General features: G+C 39.5%; 1 protein-coding gene across 5 annotated transcripts in view; it reads right to left on the reverse strand.

Annotated features, from left to right (window-relative positions):
* Hs3st5 (heparan sulfate-glucosamine 3-sulfotransferase 5) overlaps positions 1–25,851 on the reverse strand; it is a 272,161-nt gene that overhangs the window by 84,464 nt on the left and 161,846 nt on the right. The window lies entirely within an intron of this gene.

The raw sequence follows: 25,851 nt of genomic DNA on the forward strand, positions 1-25,851 counted from the left end.
TAACAAGATGCTGGGTCATCCGTTTGTTTGTAATATGTGGAGAATAGACAAGACCAGCATTGCTCATGCATGTTAGTTAAACTTGATTGTCAACTAGACCATTTTGAGAATTGCATAGGAGATGGACACAGCACCCTTGTAGTTGTATCTGAGGGCTGTTCTACAGATGACTGAGTAACACTAAGGAACAGCTGCCTTGAGTGTGAGCAGTACCTTGCTAGAGGACAGAGGAAGAGGAAGCCAGCTAGGACAGAGACAGTCTCTTCTGCTCTTGTTGGCCACCATCATGTGAACCCTTCTGTTCTGCTGGACTATCTGCCATAAAGAGCTGAAGCCTCTGTGACCATGGACAAAACAAACTATTTCTAATCTACATTGTTCAGATATTTTGTCTCAATAATGCAAAGACTGGTGAGCACATCAAAAGACACAAAACAGTGGTTACTGAAAATAGTACATGAACATGGCATTGGGCAACATGGAATCACCCTGGATGGACTGCCTGCCTGCCTGCCTGCCTTCCTTCCTTCCTTCCTTCCTTCCTTCCTTCCTTCCTTCCTTCCTTCTTTCCTTCCTTCCTTCTTTCCTTTCTTCCTTCCTTCCTTCCTTTTTACCTCCCTCCCTCCCTCCCTTTTTTCCTCCCTCCCTCCCTCCCTCCCTCCCTCCCTCCCTCCCTCCCTCCCTCCCTCCCTTCCTCTCTCCTTCCTTCCTCCTTCCTCCCTCCCTCCCACCCTCCCTCCCCCCCCCTTCCCTCCCCCCTCCCTCCCCCTCCCTCCCTCCCTCCCTCCCTCCCTCCCTCCCTCCCTCCCTTCCACCTTCCTTCCAGTTCTCTTTAAGTTCCAGTCATTCAGCAGGACAGCCTCACTCAGAGGCTGTATGTCTCTAAGACCTCCCAGTGTTTCTCATATATAAGCATCAGAGTAAGACCGAGCTTGAAATCTCTGACATTAGACTAGAGTTTAATGACTTAACTTTGTATTGTATGGTTTTCACTTTTCTTTTTGACGTAGGGTCTTACTTTGTTGCTCAGGGAGGCCTGAAGCAACCCTCCAGTGTATCTCACATTGCTAGGATTACGGATTTCTTTAAAAAGGTTATCTTGAATGTATGGAAAGGACTGTTGATTTTTACCTGTAATAGTGTCGTAAAAATTAACTTCTAATAAATGCATTTAGGACAAAAGTTTATTTGCGAGGCATATTAAATAATTATAAAAATGCCTGTTGATCTGGCTAAAGTTTGAGATGTAGGAGATACATGAGATAGAGGGGAAGATTTCTGAGGTCTATGTGCCCCGATTTGTTATAATCTGAGACAAACATTGTGAACCAAATGAAGACTTAGAAAGCTGGGGACATTGCTGACTCCCTGTACCCTTATCCTGGCTGTGACTCTGTCACAGGGCACTTGTATCACATCCAGATCTGTTGCAGGTGCATTGTGGACAGAGAGGTGGCAAATGGTGAATGCAGAGAGGTTGCCCTGTTAGACAATGGCTGCTCTTAGTTACCAACAGGAAATAGTTTAGGGCAGAGACAAAAAGAAGGGTTTTGGAAGTAGGCAATTCTATGTTGACTCGCTGTGTGCTTCTTTCAAGATGTTTAAGTTTTAATTGCTTTCATTTTGTCACCTGCAACCTCTCAGACTGCTGTAAAACTTGTGAGTCATTCAAACAATAAAAAATGATTATATCACATAGGATGAGTGATTGTGCTTGGAACACATAAAGTACTACTTGACATGTAGTACCTATTATTTCTAGGAAAACATAAAGGTATTTTGAAAATGATGGCCTATATGCAACTATACTATCAGATGGATAATGTGGTTTCATTACCCCCATCAAATGAACAAATCAATTTCACCATCAGAAGCCCATGCCCCTCCACCTCCCTGGCCTCAGTGAATCTCCACTTACTAGAAACCAACTTCAACAAACTGTACAGATTCTAAATTCATTCTTTTCCCTTGTTACTCAAGGATCAAGCTATAATCAAATCATTGCCATGCAAAGCTAGGGACAGTTCTATGTATTAGCTGCAAAGTCTTATCATGTAAATATAGACACTAAATTTGTTCTCCAGTATATCAGTAAATCAGTGATGAAGAAGTTATTTTTCAGATCTCCAAATTCCATGTAATATTTATAGCCTCCGAATCTATTTAAAGCTAAGCATGGCAGGAATAAGAAAATGTTCCATAAGGAGAGAAATAAATATGCTAAATGTGTGCAGTATATCTGTCCTAGGAGGCCCAAGCATGCGTTATGCAGTGTTGAGGGTCTGGGAGTGAGAGCTGGGCAGGCAGCATTTGCTTGGCTGTTCTTTTTAACTATAAAGGAAGGTGATAAATTATAAATGTGCCTGAGCCAGGCAAGGATGACAGTTTTAATTTTCATTTTAACAATATGTACAATACCGAATGTATGAGCTGCAGTTGGAATATGACAAGATTACAGCACAATGGAAAGAAAGGCTGAGTTGGGGAAGTCAGCTCGATTTCCCTGCCTACTTACTTCTGTCCCGTGGGTACCATTTAGAGACTGCCAATATTCTCAGCATCTTGCCACCTTTCTGTCTATTTTCTATCAAACAGAAAGTTTGTTAGTTTTTCTGAGTATCTGAGTTTCTGAGTTTGGTATGCCTGTCAATGACCAATGGGATGTTTTAGTGGGTCACAGATTCCTATGTTAAATAGAATAAAACAGGTAACTTCCTGCTCCTTTTTCTTTTATGTGTTTTCTCCCTCATTGTCTATAGCTGGCTGAGTATAATTCTCTTGGAATTTCCACCTTTCCCCCTTTAGCTCTCACAAAATACTGAACTGCCCTTTAAATTTTCAAGAGTTATACTACCTCCTTTTCCCCATTATCCTTGCTCTTTAAACTCGTCTGCTTTCAGGCATCATGGTTTGGTTATTTCAAGAGTGACCATATTTTGCATTCTATCTTTATGAAGAATTGTTAACAGAGATGTGAGGAGAAAGTCACTTAATGGGCTTGTACAATTATAGCTAAGATTTAAGAACAGCAAAGAAGTCCTGGATAAATGAGGTCTAAAGTTAAAGCAGACAAACCAGTGGGAGGAAGGAGCGGACTAGAGTAGCATCAGAAAAGCATGGCACCCATTGTGTTGTCTTTCTCTCATTCCATATGGAGACTGAAAGTTGCCATGTGGTAGGCACTTGACACTTGGGAGGTGAGGATGGTTGACAGGAAGGAGGATGAGGAATGTGTGAGGGCTGGTGAAGACATTCCACGTGGAGCCAAATGAGGCTTTTGATTTATGTCATAAAGAAAGAAATCTATCTCAACACTGGGATTGTCTTTGTTAGGAAAATGAATGGCCCCATACAAGGACTTCTGATGAAACTCAAAGTTCTATTATGTGACAAAACACAGCCATAAAATGAGAGACTCCATCCAGAAGACAGTAACCAAGCAAATGCCTCTGCAGTGTTGTGATTGTTAATGTTCATTTACAATTTGACTAGACTGAGGAACACATAGGAGACATACTACTGGTATATCCATGAGGGTGCCCAGTGAAATTTACCTGGGGAAAGAAGCACTCAGATGCCAGCCTGAGTGTGGCAGGCACCACCACATAGGTTGGGGTGCCAGACAGAATAAAAAGGAGAAAGCAGGTTGAACTGTGACATTTATCTCCCTCTGTTTTCTGATTGTGGACTCAGTGTGACCAACTGTCTCAAACTACTGCTATAATATTTTTTCTACCACAATGGACAATTTCCCCATGAATCATGAGCTAAAGGGAACCCTTCTATCCTTGAAGGTCCTCCCCCTATACCCATTTTTTTTCAGCAGTCATGAGAAAAGTAACTAACACATAAGCAGAGAAATGGAAATGTCAGATGACAGGCTCAGAAAGTCCATGGACTACTTTCATCCCATGCTGACCCTTGCCAGACAAAAGGCGAATCCTCTGGCATCAAGTCAGGCTAGGAACTCATCACAGCTCCAAGATTCCTCAGTTTCCTCTTGGGTGATTGCTAAGAGTTGATGCCTCCTTCAAAGTGTTATGGCAGTATTTATACAGTTGTCTGTGATAACGATTAGCACACAGCATCTGTTCAGTAAATATATGTGTCTGTCTTACCCACTGCTCTTCCATTAGTCATGCCCTAAATAGTGGGATCATTTAGAAACAAAGGTTTGCCAGTGCTGATGGAGCTTGGACCCTTCTCACACACCAGTGGATATTGCGAGCACTTGTGGAAATGCCTCTCATCTGCTCATCTGCTCATTTGCTCATCTCTTGTTCACCCCAGTTTCTCTAATATCTTGATTTTGCCTTTAATACACCTTTTACTTCTTGACATCCATTATTGTTTATTCTGAGACTTTTGACTTTGAAATTGCCTTTACTCTAGATAAATTATGTTCTGGCACATTATCTGTGTTCCTTTGGACTGTAGACTCAGAGCCTGTCTGCATAACTCTAGATCAGTGGTCCTCAACCTGTGCATTGAACACAACCCCTTTGTGGGGGGTGGGGAAGATGACACAAATCGCTCACAGGAGTCTTAAGACATTGGGAACACACAGTATTTACATTATAATTAACCCCACACTAGAAAAATTATAGTTATGAAGTAGCATCAAAAATTATTTTATGGGTGGGGGGGTCACCACAACATGAGAAAATTCATTAAAGGGTCACAGTATTAGGAAGGTTGAGAACCACTGCTTTAGATGTACATTTTAGTGACATGTGATTAAAAAGCCACCTCATCAAAACAGAGCAAAACATCTAATATTGACCATTACCCTTTCAGGTATAGAGTTCCATTATTAAGAGATTCATTCTCAAAATGTTTTAGTGTTTCATATTTCCTTATGACTGTGATTTGTAATGCTTTCATGAATGAGCTTAAATCTATTCCAAGACAAAGGCTGAAATGTAGTGAAAATATCCATTTGAAAAAGCCACATCCCTAAATCAGGGATTGGGGGTGATGGACAATGCTCACTTAGGGACACAGGCTTCTGGATTAGAGAGAGAAATAGTAAACAATGGTCAGAATGGTTCGAATGGATGGTTCATATGGATAGAAGCTACATGGGAGGGAGGTCTCAGGTGAGTAGTTCAGTGAGTAGTGCTTTTGGCACAGGAACAGGGAAGTCAGACAACATGGCAGATGCAGCAGAGAGACTGTATTTGCAAGCTGTGTGAGGACTGCAGCTGAGAGTGTGCTCATGCAGACATGGTGGAGGAAGTATCATAGGACGTTAGCATGGCTATCTGCCACCAAGTCATGGCCCTATCTCCTGGGACCATCATTTCTGACTGCAGTGCTATATCAATCCTAGCTGAATTATAAGAACTGATGGAATACGATCTCAGTTGAGATGTTGCATTATGCTTTGTCCCCTGTAAGTCAGTGGACAGCTGGAAAGAAGGTTGATTTTTCTAAAGGCTGTATTTATTTGGATTATTGTGGCTCTAAAACCTTATTATTTTCCATGGGGAAAGTTCACCTGATTTGGATATAAGACTGCTTTCACAATTTACATCAAAATTGAAAAGGAAAGTGAAAAGTGGTTGCTTACAAACTTACTTCTTTTTTCATATTGCAAATTTTCTTCTGATGGCCAACCACTGAGATCCGATGTAGAAAGTACTGAGCACAATAAAGAGGCATCTATTTCCCCCCTCCTCTTTGCCTATCACCACCTGTGACAGGCAGGAGAGCTGGCCCTGCCCCTTACATGCTGCAACACTGAGGAGAGTGGGCATTGTACCTTTCCTAGGCAACGCAGTACAGTAGAGCTGACCCTGGTGACTGGGGCACTTGTGAGTCAGCCCTAAGGGCATTGTCTGCCATGTGTTGGCACAGTCAAGGGAGAGATACTCTAGACACCCCCCATACACATGCTGCTTCTGAACACCTATGGCAGGCAGGAGAGCTGGCCCTGTCCTTCTGCTACAACACTGGGAAGAGTGGTCCTTAAATCTCATCTGGGTAGCACAGTAGAGATGGCCCTGGTTGCAGGAGTTGCAGATGAGCCAGACCCAAGGTCACAAGAGCAGGAGAGTTGGCTTTGCCCCCTTGCTGGCTGTGGCATTGGAGGAGCTAGCTGTGCCAGAGAACTCACCCTGGAGGTGTAGGTATGGGAGAACTTAGATCTGACCAGCTCAGATACCTCCCCAGCCCAATCTAGTATTGAATTGGCCCACCATAACATCTACGCTAACAATGAACAGCTAGAGTACATGAAGGGTCAGGATCTCCATGACACAGGGCAATAACAGTATAACCAAGAGGAGTCCCATTGAGGACCCTGTATTGATAGTGTAACAAGCCAGAGGCCTCAAATCAGACCAATGGCTCATTGCAGTGAACATTTGCAAGCAAAAAAATGTGGACGAAAGCATATACTGTGTGATACACTGTGACACTCTACAGCTTCCATTATGAGTTTTTTTTTTCTTTTTTGGGGTGTTGTGTGGGTGGGTACAAGAGAACAGGGGAATAAGTGGGTTAGGGTGCATGATATGAATTCACAAGCAACCAATAAAAAGAAACATCCTTTTACACAATAAAATTAAATAGATGTATTAAATTTTGTCTCTTACAGAAAGACTATTAACTGGCCTAATTAACTGACAAAATTCTTAGGGAATTGTGTTTTTAAATAGTGTGCCACCTTGACTGCTGAAATCCCTAAACTAGACTCCAGAGAATGTTTTTCTCTCTATTTTAACTCAGATGTGGCTAAGGAGAAATACAGGTAATGAAGAATCTGTCAGAGTGGAAAGTCAGAGGCCGTGGACACCAATGGCCAATGGACTAGAGGGTTCTGTAGGTATAAGCAATGATCCAAATTCTTCCAAAAGACAGACAGTTGCTGAGCAGGAGAGTTTCATCACTACTCTGCATCATTGACTGATAAGTGTGTCCTACTCTTCGTTTTACAAAATATAGATTTTTGTTATAGTTATTATATTCCTACATCAGTATTATATTGTATGTACTGGGACTACATGGGAAGAGATGCAGCGTTTATACATCATCAGAATACAAGAGCCATCTCCTCCTGGTGGACAATGTGGTAACCAATTTGCATGCACACTGGGTGGAGAGAGTGGAAAGGATTTTGAAAGTACCTTATTTGGCTATTCAAAGTCATAGACTTACATGGAGACTGCTGAAGACTATTTTTCCTGCCTCCCTTGAAGCTAGATGTGGCCATATGATGGAATTTTTACCGGTAAAATATGAGCAGAGGTGATGTATGCAACCTCACTCTTTTAAGTGAGTTTATTATTATTATTATTATTATTATTATTATTATTATTATTATTATTATTCCTGTTGCCAGAGCAGAGACATAGCTTCAGTTCAGAAGATGAAAATAGCATTGAGGGCATCTTGGATTTTTCTTGGGACAAACCAATGGAGCACAGCTGCACTGTCAGCCTAGACTTGCCTAAATTGTTAAATAATTGAGAAACTTACACAAGCTGAGTACCCTAATTCAGAAATCCAAAATCCAAGACATTCTGAGTGACAACATGCCTTAGTAGGAAAATATGCACCATAAAATTTTGTGGCATTTCTAGAATTATTTAATATCTAAAATTACCACCTACCTTGGTAGAAAATGGATTTTACATATCATTTAAAAATGCAAGTATTCCCAAGTGAAAAAAACAGCCTTGAAATCCAATGAGATTGCAAACATGTCAGATAAATGATACTCAATTTGGCTGGGGTATAGTTTAATAGTAGAATGTTTGGCGTGAATGAGACCCTGGGGCTAATATCCAATATGCCTCCACCTCTCTTTAGTATACTTAAGCTATTGTCACAATTTGGCTCTGTCATGGCAAACGTACCCACTTTTATCTCAATGTATAAAAATCATTATTCCAGAATGGTTTGATGTAAGACTATCAATATAAACATATACTTCGAATGTTTTCAGTTTCAAGTTCCAGTTCTAGGTAACCAGGTCTCTTTTCTAGACTCAAATCTTTAGGTCAGGAGAATAAAGAGCATTATTTTTGGAGACAGAGTCAGTCATTCTACCGCCCAGTGTAGTCTCAAACTCATTGCAATCTTTTTGCCCCAGCCTTCTGAGAGCTTGGATTCTGGGTGTGAGCTGCTATGCTTGGCTAAGAGATGTTTTGGAATCTGAGGTGTATCTTTTAAAATCATATCTAAAAAGCTTAATACACACTTAGAAAAGGGCAATTATTTTTTGAGACAGCGTTTCACACTGTAGAGACAGGATTTTGCACGGCAGAGCAACCAAAGTGTCCAAGAAATCACAGCAATCCTCCTGTTTCTGCCACCAGCCATGTGCTGGGCCATGAGCCCACCATGCTTTACTTCAATATCACTTTCTTTGCTTTGTTATGTGATGACCATGGCTAGCCTGGTATTTGCTAGTTAGATCAGGATGACCTTAACCCTACTAAGTCTGGCTATAGAGGAATGACATAAAAATCTATAATACCGAGTTCCTGATATAGCAGGAATAGCAGATGCCTCATTAGCAAGAGCTAAAAATAACACACAATGGCTCCCAAGTCTCCTGCTCCCATGATATCAGCTGATTACAAATCAGCTATTGGCTTCCTATTGCAAATGCCTGTTTTGGTTGTATTTTGGGACCAGACCTGAGCCCCTGAGCTCTTTGAAACTTTCCTTAATGTCGTGAATGTTGGGATTGCAGGCAAGTACCACTAGATATTGCTAAACTTTAACTTTATCAGTTGTTCAGAATTTGTCATTAGCTAATTAAAGCACTGCCCAAAATTGTGTTAATTCCATATTCTTCATGAAATCCAGATTTAGAAAGTTGCTAGTAAGAAGAGGGAGAAGCCTTTATTATAGTTCTTCTTTCTTGGTTAAGTAACCATGTCAGATAAAGGTATAATGAGGCTGAACTGAAAGGATACTCAGGTACTTTTGGCTAGTCTTAGTTTTAGCTTTGAGAATTTGTAATGTATAAGGAACGGAAAATGGCTTATTATGCTTTTCTTGGCTGTTATCAAGCATTTGTACTGAAAACAGGCCTTTTGCCCAATAAATCAATAAATAGAATTGGCTTAATAATATTTCCAATTCAGTGATTTGCTTGGCAGTACTATGGCATGCCTTTGAACCTGTGCCATTATTCATTAATTCTGGGATAGTCTAATTCTAGGTGTCATATAACCTATGTGCACATAACCATCAACTGAAAGGACACAATTCAGTGCTCCAATCTCCAGTTGCGTACAGCATAGAAGGACTTGCCCAATGTGATTTGACATCTTTCTTAAAAGGCAACTTTATAAGTAAATGTGTAAGATCTAGCTGATGTTTTGAGCAGATATATCAAAACAATTAGTACTTTTATATACAAGAAAGTGCATGAACACTGTCTACAAGGAAGAGACCTTGAGAAAGCCAATACACTTGGAATTTAGAAGATTACATGAAAAAATCCTGGACCATTTTCATTCAAGGGAAGTGTGGGGGCCAGGAGTGCTGGCATATGGCCTTAACTCTAGCACTGGAGTATGTGTGTGGGTGGAGTATGGTCAATGTAGCTCTGTGAGTTTGAGTCTAGACTGGTCTACACAGTGAATGTCAAGCCATCAAGGGGTATTTAATGTGATCTTGGACAGAAGGTAGAGAGAGGAGAGAGAGAGAGAGAGAGAGAGAGAGAGAGAGAGAGAGAGAGAGAGAGAGAAGAGGAGAAGGACAAAGGAGAGGAAGACATGGAGAGGAGAAAGAGAAATAGAGACAGAGAAAGACATAGATTTAAAGAAAAATAATATAAAGGTGAAATACCTAGATGCAGGAAATATATGTAGTAATTGTAATAGAAACATAGCAGAAGAATTTTGGTCATGTTTGTTTATTCCTTATAAACATGAAGGAGAAATGCCTAAAAAGGATGATCTGGGTGTCATGTGTGAATCACAATTCAAAACAGGTTTGGGGAATTATCAGAGCTCAAAATATCTTGCTTTTTTTTTTTTTGAAAGTGGAAATGTCATTGTAACTTAGAAGATAAGCATCCTTAATGCCCTTCAACTTAAAATTATAGGGCTTCTTTAAGTTGTGAATAAGAAAACAGAATGCATACATTATAAATTGCAAAAGGACTTTTTTTTTCTAAAATTGCACAAAACCAAGTGTATTTTCATCAGCAAAGCACCTATATATGCCACTGCCGGAGGAATGACACATACCTTACCCACTGACTATATGAAGGAAGAAATTTTGGTGTTGTTTATTTTGGACAGCAGGATTTAATCCATAGCATAGCTATCTGAAACCTCATAATAGCAATCCTTTCTATGACTGGGTTCTTCTGTGTTGGCATTCAGATCAGATGTCAGTGTTCTTTGATCCTTGATGCTCAGATGTTCTCATTACATGGAGCAGAATTCAGCAGGTGTTTGATTGTTTAGCCAGCATTAGGGAAGGTGAGCTGGGATTAAATGGTTATGACACAGCTTTGTTTTAGGCTCGCTGACTCTGGCTGAATCTGGAATAATTGTGTTGCAGCAATAGCAATCTTGCTAAGTACAATAGGACTCTGGAAAGCTTGGCTCGGAGCTAATGGACTGCAGCTACCATCTGCAGGATGGAAACTAAATTCCTCTAAAAGAAAATACTCACAAATGGAACTAGCCATCTTGTTGATTAGCTTCCGGGTGGATAGGATTCCAGTTGCCTCAGTGAAGCAGCCCAGCCTTTCTCCCGAAGGCAACTGCGGCTGAACAAACACTTGCTTTTGAATACGCGTTTGCCTTCCAAGTTCCAACACATTCAAAGCCTCTTTGAAAGAAGACACAATCAAATTATGCAAAATGTAGAAAATTGTGTCAACATTTCTCCAACTGTAAATTAAAAGAGAGGAGCATAAGCTCCTGTGCCAGCGCTTAGTGTAAGGCGACATTCTCTCACCCAGTGCACTCAGCATAATCATATATCCCGTCCTGTGGGGCTAGAAATTTCAAACTTACATTTTAAAAATTTAAGCAAAATACAATTTTAGCGTCAATTCTCAGCATTAGCACACAGTTTTCTATTTTTTTTAACATTCGATCTTTGCAAGCACACACTTTTATCCCTTTTATCATGTTTATTCATACAACACATACGTTCTTAACCACATTACTTGTTATCATATATAAGTTCTTGGGCTCAGTCTCCTGCACCATGTACACATACACACACACACACACACACACAGACACACACCACACACACATACACATCTCACACACAACACACACCACACACACACCACACACACACACCACACACACACACCACACACACACATACACACACACACCACACACACCACACACACACACACACACACCTCACACACACCACACACCACACACACATCACACACACACCACAAACATACACACACACCACACACACACCACACACACACCACACACACACACCACACACACACCACACACACACATACACACACACCACACACACACCACACACACACATACACACACACCACACACCACACACACACACAACACACCACACACATACACACACACCACACACACATACCACACACACACACACACACCACACACACCACACACCACACACACACACACCACACACACCACACACACCACACACACACACCCCACACACACCACACACCACACACACCACACACCACACACACACACACCACACACACCACACACACACACCACACACACATACCACACACACACCACACACCACACACACATACCACACACCCCACACACACCCCACACACACACCACACACCACACACACACACCACACACACCACACACACCACACACACACACACACACACACACACACACACACCACACACACACCACACACACCACACACACACCACACACACACCACACACCACACACACACACCACACACACCACACACACCACACACACACACACACACACACACACCACACACACACACACACACACACACACCCTACATACTTGATCATTATTAACACTTCCACATTTTTAAATGTGGATGAACCTTTGAACCTTTCGCTTCATGATTTTCAGTTTTGGAGACTTCATTCTTGCCTGAAATTCAGCTCCAGGTAAACTTTGAGGTAATTAGGAATAAGTCCACTGCTACCTTAGCCAAAAATGGACTAGTTCTTATAAAGAAAAAGGGATCAAAAACTCTCAGGCAGTTTCCAGATTTACTTTCCCCATCATTCTTCAGGATTTGATCTTGCAGCTCAGAGAAATCCAGAAGCTAGAGTAGGCTCGCTGAGAGTGGTCAGGCTTCAGCAATGGCTGCTTTCACCTCTGTATAGTTCTTTTCTTGACTATTCTCCCTGTGCAGGGGCTACCCAAGCAACCTGCTCCTTGACCAATCAATTCCTATCTCAGTAAGAACAGGTACTGGGATTCAGCATCCTGTATTCTTAGCTGCTTCAGACTTCAGCACGCACTTTGAGCTATATGCTAGCCAAGCTTCTGTGTCGCTTTAACCCACTGGTTTTCAGTTTGTTGAGTCTGAGAATCTGCCTACAAAATTCCCTACCTTAGTTGCTATGTTGTACCAATCTTTCATTTCTCCTTGAGACACATTGTTATGTATCTTGCTTTAACTTGCTATGCAGCTGAAAGATGACACTGAATTCTGATCTTCCAGACTCCACTTCCCGAGTGCTGGAATTACAGACACACGCCACTTGTTGGTTTAATCAGTGTTGAAATTTAAACCTAGGACTTTGTAGAGTGATTGCCAGCCTACCAACTGAGCTGTATCAGCAGCACTTGCCGTAGCAATCCAGCACCACCTTAGTTGTGTAACATATATTCTCCATCCTGATTCCAATAAATTGAAGTATTGTCTTTGTGTTCTAGCCAATGCTTGGGATCCTGCATATCTGCTAAAATATCCTCAAGAGTAATAGTCGACTTGTTCTTTAAAGTATCTCCTTCTTACCCCTGTGTACCTACTTAATCATCATAACGTGGCCACTGCTGTTAAGATAGTCGCCTCAATCTCTGGGTTTCCAGTTCCTTAGAGTAGTTGCAACATATGTTCTTGTATGCTTTATATTGGTGAAGAAGTGTCATGTCCTGGTCTCAAGCCTGTCAGGCTCCAGTATATCCAACGTAATAGAGTAACCTTACTGAGTAACGATAGGTTGGATATGAGAATCGTTCTATTGAAATTGATTATACTTGCAAACATTTCAAACATCTGTTTGTACGTTTCCATCAACATACTCTCATTTCCCACCCATCTCTCGAAAATATTCCATTTTTTTTTTTTTTTTTTGCATGACAAGTTTTACCTGATGTTTATTTTCACGTTTGTTCCTACCATGACATTGTGGTGGAGAGATCAAGGTTGTGTCTTGGTCTGCCGTGCTTTGCTTTATGTAGATCTGATGAACTGTTTTACACCCAGGCAGGTAAGAGACTTGAGCTAAAATTACTGGCTTAGTTCCAAATACTACTTCTCACTCATTTCTTCGACATCTAATTCCTCAAGTCCACTTCTTTCAAAACATTTTATTCTGTCATATCAACAACTTACCAATAACTACTTTACAAATAGTTAATGCCTCATTAGTATTCAAAGCAATCCTGCGGCCTGAGCAATTTCAGACCCATTTTGAAGATAAGTAAACTAAGACCCAGATATGCTTTGATTACTTTACATCCTGATCTTTGGTGTTCATGTTATTTGAAGTGGCTGAGAGTGAGTTGAGAGAGTTATTTAGGAGACTGGAATGCATGAGGGTTCAGGGACCATTCACTGGGGGGACAGACATGACTTCAGGAAGGATAGATAGGAGGTCGACAGATGTACAGAGTCCTTAGTTTTGGATGGCACTGTCAGGGAACAACCAGGAGGCAAAATGAGAGGACAATATCCGAGTGTTAAATGTTATGTCTGGGATGTCTGGGATGGTGCATCTCTTCAGTTCTCACCCTTTACAGTGTGACTAGAGAAATCTGTGATCTCTTATTCCTGTCTGCCTCGGGAGGCAGGAGTTGGGGGGTTGGGAGTGGGGAGCAGAAATACACTTATTTTCTTATTCAGCTCATCTTGGTTTCAGATCAAATCTTTCTTTTTATAGCTGAAAGAAAAGTTAAGGATGAACGAACTAGAAAAATATGAATAGGATGTATCAAAGCAAGGTGTTTATAAATATGACTTGCTGACTATATTTGGCCAAAGTCTGCAAGTGGCTGGCAAGATCATCTTGTCCATTGCATCTAATTTTGTCTCTGTCTGTTATTCCTTTCTCTAACCTACACCACTGTTCTCCCTGCTTGGGGAAGGCAGTGGTCACAACACATAGCAGGTTGTTTCAGATACTTACTGGGCATATGTAGTCTTCCTGAAGTCCACTTCATTTAGGGATAGGCAACCAAGCCATAGTGGGGAGATGCAGAGTACCCCCCAAAACCCAATCTATTACGTTCTCACGTGATGTTAAACAGTTTCAAAAAGAAAAAGTTTCCCAAACAGGATTGCTCCCAGATCTCTTCTAAACACAAATGTCATATTCTAAGCTGGGCTTGAGCTTGGTGTAAAATGGGATGATGAACACTTACAGATGGAAGTGGGAACTGAGTTTTCACATGGAGTTCTTATAACACCCTCAAGTAATCTGCTGTGCTTTACCCTGGTGTGCGAATGGAAGCTGCTTGTGGAAATGAATGAGTGAGTCTAGGTGGAGGATAGTGAATAACAGCCAGCAGGAAAAACATCCTGAGGAAAATTAATTTTCAGCAGTGGAGGAGAGCAGGGGACACAGGACTACGCTGTTCTTGATCCTGATTTATAGCACATCCCCTCCTCACTTACGGCAATGAATCACTGGCTCTCCCTCCTCAGTCTGCTCTGAGTTTGACTCCACAGATATAGATGCAAGCACAGGAACTCTCCAGTTAGTATTTTTTTTTTTTTTTTTTTTTTTTTTTTTGCTATGCCTCACTACAGCCTTTCTCTATATTTAAAAAAAAATTACCAGAAAATAATTGTTTAGTGATGAAAAATCTATTGTGATCTAAAGTAATGTTTATACCAGTTCTAGTTTACTTTCTACTGCTGCGATAAAACACTAACAAAAATAGTTTGGGCAAGGGAGAGAGAGTTTTTGGTTTAAACTTCCATTTCACAATACATAATCAATGAAAGATAAGGGAAGAACCTGGAGGCGGAAACTGAAACAGGACTATGGAGGAATACTGCTTACTGGCTTGCTCACCAAGGGTTGTTGAGTCTCCTTTCTTGTACAGCCCAGGACCACCTGCCCAAAGGTAACACCACCAACCATGGGCTGGGTCCAGGTAATCAAGAATATTCCTCAGTTCCACTTGCCTATGGGTCAATATGATGACAGCAGGTCTTCACTTGAGGACCCCTGTTCCCAGGTGACTCTAGTCTGTATAAAGTTGACAAATGCTAACCAGTATAAAAATATGTATTTTAACAGATGAAAATCATTCAATTACTTTAATTTTATGTTTATAGAATGTGCTACTGGATTATCATGTTTGTTGAGAAATTCCATGGACTCTTTTTCTTTCTTTTATTTGCACCCCAGCTTGGTTAATGCTAACATCTTCTTATCAAAATGTCCTCAGATCTCATTGTCAAGACCAGAGGTTGTGCTTTCAGTGTTCACATCATTTCCCAGTATTGTAGCATCTGATACTGTTGGCTGTTTGAACCTTTCTTGTAATATGTTTTTCTCCATTGGTCACCACAACAAACATTCTTCTCATGTTCCCACCACTCTGAGATTTCTCAGTATTAACATTTCCTCTAGGCTTGGCCCCAAAATTATGTAGCAACTGCCAGGTAAGAGCCAGGAGCCAGGCATGATGGACGTTGGGCTCTGTCTGTCTGTCTGTCTGTCTGTCTGCCTGCCTGTCTGTCTGTCTTCTTCCTCTCTCCCCACTTGTTCCTTTATGTCTCTCTTCTCTTTTTCTGTCCTTCTCTGTTCCCTTTCTTTCTCTGCCTCTACTTCCCTCCGCAGTCTTCCTTCCTAGATCCCAAAGAAGCTTCCTTTTATACTGGGCCTGTCATATGGCTGATATTTCAGGGGGATACCTCAGCATGGGTCTACTAAGGCATCCCTTCCCTCCACATCATACGGCATTTTATAAAGCATATCACTCACTATCCTCTGAAATTTTCTTTTTCCTACATCTCCATATGGTTTTCTCATTGTTGATCTGTCTTTTCTCACTGTGGGCTCTGCTTAGGCAACTTATCCTATGCCCCTATTCCAATATTGTTGCTATTACTATATTAGCTATATCTTCAACTAAGTTTTATTTTCTGGACTCATAGTTATTTAATGCTTCTAGGTATTCAGAATTTAGACATCTCATCTTCTATCTCTTATCTTCCTTCTCTTACTGTTTTACCTTTGAGATGACATGAGGATGACAGGGCCATTCTAGATTGCCAAATCTCTTCACTATCTCCCTATTTCTTCTGCTAAGACTCAAATTCAGTCCTCTGTTATCTTCTCTTTCGTTTACTGCTCTGGGGTCCTATCCATTCTAGTCTTTTTTTTATTTTTCTATCCATTTTTCTCATCTTTCACCAAAATGGCTTTATTTATATTTTTTGTTGGAAATAGAATGTATCCATCCCATGTTGGTCCCAAACTTACTATGTAGTAAAGCATGCCCTTGAATTGCTGATATTCCTACTTCCAACTCATAAGAGCTGGGACTAAAGACAGGTGAACTACACCTGACTTAAGCCATGCTGAGATTAAACACAGAACCTCGTGCATGCTAAGCCAGCATGCTGCCAACTGAGCTATGTCCCAAGACGAAAAGTGGCTTTTATAACATACAAATTTGATTAAAGCACTTAAATCCATCCAATGACATCCAATATAATTCAACAAGTATTATAAAGGATACCAGGAGCTGGAAAGATGAGAATTGGAGCGTGGGGATGGGAAGTTGTGGGGTGATTACCTTTAATGATAATGTGTGTTACAAATTTCAAACTTTTGGGGGGAGTCTGATTTGTCTATTTCACATTGTAGCTCATATATCAAACCCTTATGTTGTATACACACACACACACACTCACACATGATTTTCCTTGTCAACTATGCACTACTAGAAAACAATTATAAGACTGTTTGATAACTGTTCATTTTCCTGATCACAAAGTCCCAAGTTCAGAACACGAGTCTCAGACAGGGAGGTCACTGCTTGCCTTGCAGCGTTTTCTCTTTTTCATTTTAGCTTAATGATTTATTTTGATATCTACTTAGTATCATCCTTATTAGAGCACATTGCATATCCAAGTCAGCGCATTTCACTCTGATGTCCCCAGCCGTGCAAATGTCACAGTCCTCTATCTCTCAGTTCTTGATGGATTTTCATTTTTTTTTCTATTCTAGCCTTGTAAGCTTCCAGCTTTCAGGATACCTACATTTTCAATGCTTTCTCAGGTATGGTTCATCCTGTTATGTCAGTTATCTCCCCTTCCTTCATTTGTGGATGCCTATGTATCTACTTGCCACGCTTTCCTTCCTCTAAGAAACCTTTGTGAGGTGAAGTCTATCTTCTGTACAGTCCCATGTTGCCTGAATTTTCCCTAGGTGCTGGTGCTACCCTTGTTTTTTTTTTGAGTTTCCACAGCTTCATGCTCCCCGGGTTACTGTCTGGATTATTTGTGAAAGAGCACGTATGTCTTTCCTAGTGCACAGTACATAGAGACACTCAAGTCTTGGGGCCCACATTAAAATAAATTAAAGAAAGAATAAAACTTATTTGTCAAGTTATAATCTACTTCTAAGCGTATGTGCCTACTGATAAATTTTGAAAACAGAACTTTTATTATTTTCAGGGAGAAGTCAGAAGTACACTCAGCCAAATGATACCTCTCTTCCTGGTTGCCAGTTTAGTTGATTAACAAGTTAATCTTTAAAAATTAATTAATTCACTTTACATCCCAATTACCCCTCATTCCTCCTCTCCTCCCAGGCCCACCCTTACAAATCCCTTTCTGCCCCATATTTTGATTTCTCTTTAGAGCCTATAAATCTTTCATCTTTTAGGAACCCCTTCCCCCACTATCCCCTCCCCTTCTCCTCAGAGAAAGGGAAGTCCCCCTTGGGTACCACCTGACCCTAGGACATCCAGTCACAGAAGGCCTAAGTGCGTCCTCTCCCACTAAGGACTGACCAGGCAGTCCAGTTGGAGGAAGGGAATCTCAATGGCAGGCAATCTTAATGAGAGTCAAAGATAGGCTCCGCTACAATCAATCCATTCACAAAACTTTAAACCCCAAATTTGTTCTGCCTACAAGATGCACAGGGATAAAGATGAAGCAGAGATTGAAGGAGTGGCCAACCAGTGACTAGCCCGACTTGAGTCACATCCTATGTAAGACAGCCAATCTGACACTATTAAAAACACTCGGTTATGCTTGCAGACAGGAAGTCACAGTTTTCAGAAAATAATGCTCAAAACACAGCCTAATCTCATCTCCCATGTCCTGTCTAGAGACTGGACTGGGGTGACAGCTGGAGGAGACACATGATTATCAGGGGAATGTGCCTTTTCCTTCTAGCTCCAGGTCTGTTTGCACAGGTGTGCTCCTTCTGTGGTGTATTTTAATAACGTCTAACCGCTGCACTGCTCTCACTGACCCCATACCCAGGAAAACTGGCAATCACATCTTCAAGATAAAATTCTGGCAGAATGGAAAAAAATGTAAAATATTTGTATACACAATACTTCAAAAATTAACATTTGCTCCAGATATCGTCAAAATAAATATTTCAGTATGAAAAATATGAGGCCCCAAAGACAAATATGCTTGATATGAAAACAAACTTTCTTTTGGCAGCACTTACCAGGGTGGAGGAAGCGGTGTGAAAGCTACTGAACTGTGGCTAACTTTGCTAAATGAGTAGGTTATAAAAGACCCTCTTTTTACCTTGTATTGCTTTAAAAAATGCAGGAGTAAAAATAATTGTACCAGAAATACAAAGGTTGGATTTTACATTGTTGTTTTTAATGTCTCAAATGTTGTAAAATGTCTGCCCCATAATATTATTCTCTCTCTCTCTCTCTCTCTCTCTCTATATATATATATATATATATATATATATACATACATATATATACATATATATACATATCATATATATGTATACACATATATGATATGTATATATACATATATATGAAGAATGGGGAAGGTGCAATGGGAAATGAATATGATAAAAATACAAGCTACAGTTGTATGAAATCTCAAGGGCTAAATATATTCAAAATGCATTTGCTTTTTTTTTAATCTTCCACCATTATCAATGTTATTTCCTTTGAATATATCTATAATATCTGTATCTCTTTCTCTCTCTTCCCTCTATCTATCTATCTATCTATCTATCTATCTATCTATCTATCTATCTATTTCTGTATATATATATATATATATATATATATATATATATATATATGAATGGATACCATGTATTAGATACTATTTGGAATATGTCTGATCAATCTTGTCATGTGGAAGCACAATGAATGTTTTTAATATCTGATTAAATGGGAAATTACATATTCTTGCTATCTTAGATACACTGTATGTATGAATGTCTAATGGGAAGAAATCTCTATCAACATTTTATTGTATCACTTTACAAGGTTTCTTAGGTTATTGTATATTTTCTAAGTGATTCTATGAAGTAACAAATCATTTATGATAACGGCATTTAGTTTCAAAAAGAGACTTGAAATTTATTAGGGTTTAGAAAATAACTTAAAATTTTCTCCTCCCCCATTACATTTAGGGCAAACATTGAAATCAAAGTATTATTCTCTCTGAGAGTAGTTATATATTAAAGTGCTGTCAAGAAACCTTAGAACATATTAGCTTTTAGGGAAAAACACTTCCAATTCATATTTTGTACTTTTAAGTAATATATTCTTACTATGACTCTAAAACCTGTCTAAACCACCATTAACATTTTAAAAGAAACTTCTCTAATTCTTACCAAACAGAAATAAATAACATCTGACAACCGCATTAAGGAGCATAAACATAAAATTACCCGTTATTAAAAACTGAGCACATTTTTCTCGAAGAAATATATGACTCAGCTATAAAATAGTATGTTTGCCATTCACACTAATGTTTCTACATTATGTTCAATCTTCTAAAAAGCTGACATGGAAAATAATGGTGTAATAAACTAATTCATCATAATGTGCAAAAGAAACTGCTGGAATAAATTGTAATAACCTTTCAAAAACTAGCAGCTTTTAAAAGTATTAATTTCTACTCCAGATAATTGGAAAAGACACCTGGGTGGGTGGGCAATATTTTTTATAGGATTGCTCTGTCAGGAGCTTGTGATTGTCTCAGGACACAGCACTGATCATTTAGCACTAACTGACAGCAAATCTTGCAAATGGGTCTTCCTAGATGGTGTTTGCCATAAATTACCAAACTCAACTCCCCTCAAGGTCAGCTGCACGAAAGGGCAGGTATGAAACGGCCTTTGTGGAGACCTAGAGTGGTCCTCAGGTTTCTCATAAATGGACAATAGTTGTGTTGGTTGCCATAAAATCAACTTAATGGACTGACGACATAAATTACCATCAAACTTTGACAACATTCCTCTTTCTGAGAGAATAGACACATGCTTTTATATCAAAGCTGGAGAAAATGGATAACTATATGTTAGCGTTTTTATTATAATCATAAATATTTTAACAATGTTAAGTGGGAAATGAATTAATACTAGGAGGTACAATTCGCTTTACCTGATGCATTTAAAACAGTACCTAAGTGACACTGGCTTTCTGCCTGTGTGTAGTTTCAAAGGAAAGTTCCATTGACCTGACAACCTTTATCCTGAACACAAATAACGAGAGCTAATAATCTTAGCTTCCTAGTCTATTTATCCATGTGATCTATGTGGCTTGGAAGAAAAAGCTAGATTCCTGAATCCTCACTACCTCAACTAAGCCATTGATTTACCTGTCCTAGGATTCTTGCTTCCTATCTGTACAGGTAAAATAAATGTCACACTGAGTCATCGTGAAACCAATTGAATTAAACTGGAGAAGAAGGTATCGTGAAACCCTCATCTTGGGTAGAATACCATATTGATGCATCTATAAAGATAGACTATTCTACTTTTAATTCATAATTTTAAAAACTCAATTGGTAGAAAAATATAACAGCTAAACTAAAAAAAGCAGGAATTTGGATGTAAATGAAACATCACTATTTAGGTTAGTTTTCTTTGTTCATCTAATTCATGGCATCCCTCAACCCTAGTTATTAAAAGGATATTGTGCTAGAATAAAGGTTACCTTCTCATATCAGCCAGTTTACGGGTATTCATTTTCTCTTAAAATGCAGGAATTTAACTGAATAGTTTGCCAAAATGAATGATGCAATGAATAAAGGTATCTTCCAAGGTAGAACTTCCTATTATGGCTACAATATATAATGTTTCAGTAACCATATACACATTGTAAAGAATACAAGTCCCCAAGCAGAATGTATTTCCTAGCTAGTCACAGGGCTGCTGGTCTTTCTTTGTGCCATCTTGCCTATTTATTTCTTTTGTCTGTTCCTATTGCCACTTCTGTCCGGAACCTCATCACCTTAGACCTGAATTATTGCAGCAGCTTTGTTGTTCTGGTCTCTTTCTACCAATCCATCCTGCCTTATCCTGCCAAATTAATCTTTTTAAAAGCATTACTTTAATTACGCCACTCCTCTGCTCAAAAATTTTCAATAACCGCCATCACATGGGGGCCAAAGGCCAGAGTCTTTAGGGAGAATAGAGTCTGTGAGTGTCTGACTTCATTTCCACTTCCAGATGTGTTTTCCAGAGTTTCCCTGCACAGAACTTCAGGACAAGGTTTTTGTTGTCTTCCAGCATCTAAAAGAACCTCTCTGGGCTGTGTCTTCAGGCTCTTTTCAGATGTAGGAGGGGACTTGTAAACCTCATCAACCCAAAGCCCTCCTAGTCAGGAACTTGGATCACTTTGCTTGTTTTGTTGCTTGTTATTAAACTTTAATTTCTTTCACTATTATACTATTATAGAATTTTGTGTCGTGTGATTGTTCACTAATTAATTTGTGTAGCTCTTGGAAGGCAGGGTTTTTTTGAGTTCTCATTATCTGCCAGTGACCCTAGCATGGAGTCAGGGAACAGCAGCAGCCATTAGACACTTGTGCAATGAATGAATGCAGTGGGCTGCCTAGGCATCTTGTATGTCATGATGGGCGTCACGGAGTTATGTCACATTGTAACTTCAGATGTTTCAGAACAACAGTTTATGCTTGTGAGACAATTTCCCTGAGTTTGACAAACTTTATTTTATAGTTTTGGCTGTTTGTGAAATTCTATATGATGAAGCACAAGCTGAGCCCATGGGTATGTAACCTTAAAATCTAACTTTGACACAAATATGTGCAGCAATAAAATCAACAAAAACTAGTGTATAGTAATTGAATACACAGTAACCTTGTGATAGTTTCCTGCTACCACAAAACCCATTCACTTCTAAATAAAACTGAAACCAATGGAGGAATAAAGCTGAAATCATTGAAGGAAGAGATTAAGAGGAAAATGTAAGAATGACTTGGTCTGAAAGCTTTATTTAGATTAAAATATTCTATAATAGAATAACTGATATAGATTAGCAAGAGCTGAACAGCCATCAGAGCTGTTTTTTCCTAGGTATATTTTCTTGTATCCACAATTCAATGTCCTTGAACCTTAATATTCTCTAAGGCAAATAAAACTCATATGAACTTCAAATTCATCTGGAAAAGCTAGCATGAATGTACCCTTTGAGTTGTTTATTAGGATGACAGATTTAAATCTCTGTGGGAATCAGCACTTGGCACATTAATAAATGATAGCTATTATTAATGACTGTTTTTGTTTTGTTTGTGTCTCTTTTCACTCATTACCACCTGACTTACATAAAAGTGAAAGAGCAAGGGTACTGGAGTTTGACAGGCATGTGTTGGCTTTAGTATTATTATCTTATTATTCATTAAACTACCTAAGCCTCAGCTTCCCTAGGTGTCTAACATGGTGAACTATCATCATGCAGCAATTGAACACACACACACACACACACACACACACACACACACACACACACCAAGAATCAAAAAATATTTATAAGTGCCCAGCATTGTGCTTGATCGTTTTATGTCAGCTTGACATAGCTAAAGTCATTTTGGAAGAAGGAACCTCAATTGAGGAAATGACTCCCCCACCAGTCTTGCCTATAAGTGAGCCTATGACGCCTTTTTTTGATTGATAATTGGCGTGTGAGGGGTCATTTCACTGTGGGTGATACCACCGCTAAGGTCTTAGAGTTTATAGGGAAGCAAGCTGAGTAACTCATGAGGTGCAAGTCAGTCAGCAGCACTCCTCCATAGCCTCTGCTTCAATTATTTCTTCCAGGTTCTTGTCTTAAGTTCCTGCCCTGATATCCCTCAACAAGGAATATGACTCGAGAGATGTAAAATGAAAAAACACCCCTCCAAGTTGATTTTGGTCCTGGTGTTTTACCACAGCAATAAAAACCCCACTAAGACAAGCACAAAATGGGAACCCCATGAGTAGCAAATATAAAGCCTGAATATTTTCAGACAATGCTGTCCTACTGTGTGCTGAAGAACATATGCTTAGGAACACTAAGCAAAAGCCAGAAACCTTTCTCCATTGTGTCTTATTACTTTGCAGTAGTACCATAAACTGGCATTATAGACATTTTATTTTTTAAAAGGGGGATAGTATTTGTATAGATACAGCTTACAAAACACCTTTGTAAGTGGGGACTACATCCCCCCAATATGCCATGATTAGTCTCTTGCTGTCTTCTTTCTGTAATCATTATCCTTGCATCCCATTCTTTCATCCAGATGCTTAATAAGTAACAATAATGATCAATACCCCTCCAAAGGAGGCTATTTAAGACCTTAGATGCATTGCCGCCATCATAGGCTTATATTTTTAGAAACACTTGACAGTCAGAATTGGACAGATGGAATTGAGCAATTGATCACAGACTCTCCCTCTTAGCAGTAGACTTCCGAAGCAGAGCATCCTCTGGGCAGGCTTTTACAGTGGATACATAAAGCTGCTTTTCTCATTTCTCTTTGATTACTAAGATACTGGTGAAGGTATCCTTGAGGTTACCTGTTCTCATGCAGGCTAAAATATGGCTTTGTAAAACAATCTAGTAGCTTGCATCTGAAACAATGGATAAACAAAAGAGTATAAAGAAACAATGGTAACTCTCTTAAATCTACATTAAATCTTTATGCTGTATGCCGAGTGAGTTTAATGCGCTATTATCTTAATTCAGTAGGAATGCAATTAAGTGCTAAGAAACGAAAAGAACCTCACAGTTTTCTGAGATTGAGATGTTTTTAGTATCAGAATAACTGAAGCTTGTACTTAAAAATTCAGTAAATATATTTACTTTTCAACAGTATCTACAAGGTCAAAACCCAGACTAACACAGTAAAAGATCTTAGGGTGTTCCAGGCATGCTGGGTGGTACACATGTAATACTAAGAACTATGTATTTATAGGTTGTATTACTCATGAAGTTTCAAATGGAGAGTTTGCCAAACAACCAGTCCTTAAATGAGACTCCACATGCAATAGTCTTGAGTTCTAATTTTGAACCCATTGATTTAGATTGGTTAAACAATGAGTTAGATGCAAAGGAATGAAAACACCTACAGATGTTTCTCATGACACTTAAAAAAAATACAAGTCCGTGGTTAAGCATCCTTGAAGTTGCAGTTAAGTTCTTCCTGTTCTACAAGGAGCTAAGGTACTGGGAGGATTTAGTGAGTCAGAACACAGGTAGGTCACTCCCCTTAAAAGACCTCATCTTCATTATAGTATCATTAACATTGTGATTTTTTGATGGCCTTCTCTCATGGGCTTTTAAGTGGAACTCAAAAGACGATCTGTTTTTCCATGATTTGTCATGGGAAGGTCACAAACTGAATATGCCACCTGTTTCATAAAAGATTTTTTTTTTTACACAAAATAAAATAAAAATAGGAAGCCAGAGATCAGTCAGGGCTGCTAACTTTCCCCATTCATCATCACCGGAGTACACTTGAATTTCTCCAAAGGTAATAAAAGTCTACCTTTTGTGTCTGCTGTTGAATTCTTGCCATATCAGACCAATGATACTTTGGGCAGTTCTTGGTTTATTGATTATGGCCATGTAGTTGCATTTTAAAACATGAATTATCAAACAAACAAAACTCCACTAAATACTGTAGGTGTTTGACATTTAAGCACTGATAGCTGCATAGCGCTGAATCAGCACTGGTACTGGCCCATTTCTATGTCTGCTCCCAGAATCTCTACACAGTGTGCTGTTTTAGTATCGTTGTCTTTGTTTTCTTTTACCATATTTTGTGTTTATATCTTGACCATTGCCTCCCAGGAGTTTGAATCATTTGTGGACTTCTTAACTCCATCAGTATTTATGTTTCTCTTACTCGCAGCTTCTTGGCCATTGTACTTTAAGTCTTTCTCCCTATTTTACCTTACTTAGTCTTGAGGGCAATCCAACAATACGCATAGCATTTGTCTTTTATTTCTCTTAGTAGGATGTGTCCCCTCAAGACGCATGTGCTGAGGCTTGCTCTCAGTAGGTAGATCTCATCACTTGGAAGTAAATAGATTACGCAAATTTTCACTCAGCCAAGACTAAATCCTTCAGTAGGTTATGGTAGGATATAATTGTTGGAACATGTTAGAAAGAAGAAAGTAGA

This window comes from Arvicanthis niloticus, chromosome 20 (assembly GCF_011762505.2).
Source record: "Arvicanthis niloticus isolate mArvNil1 chromosome 20, mArvNil1.pat.X, whole genome shotgun sequence".
NCBI lineage: Eukaryota > Metazoa > Chordata > Mammalia > Rodentia > Muridae > Arvicanthis > Arvicanthis niloticus.